This window comes from Ailuropoda melanoleuca, chromosome 8 (genome assembly GCF_002007445.2).
Source record: "Ailuropoda melanoleuca isolate Jingjing chromosome 8, ASM200744v2, whole genome shotgun sequence".
Lineage (NCBI taxonomy): Eukaryota > Metazoa > Chordata > Mammalia > Carnivora > Ursidae > Ailuropoda > Ailuropoda melanoleuca.
In genome coordinates, this window is record NC_048225.1 from 128,193,174 (window position 1) to 128,193,516 (window position 343).

The following is a 343-nucleotide window of genomic DNA, read 5'->3' on the forward strand; positions in this document are numbered from 1 at the left end:
CCGGGGCTCCGCGCGCCCACCCACCCCAATCCCCCCGCCCCGGCCCCTCTGGCCGCACTCAGGCACGCCGTCCCCTCCGGCGACCCGGGCGCCTCCGGTCCCCGCGCGAGGCCGCCAGGCTCCCGGGGGCCGCCAGGGGGCGGGAGAGCTCGGCCCGCCGCCTGGCGGAGGACCCCGCAGGAAAGACCCTGGGGTCCCGCAGAGCGTGAAGCGGAACTTTCTTCCCCCACCCCCTCCTCGGGAGGAAGCCAAGGCGGGAACGGGGCTACTGGAAAGTCCGGCAGGGGCGGGAACTGTGGGTTTCGGTGAATCTGCGTGCGGAAGGGGACAGGGAGCGGCTGGG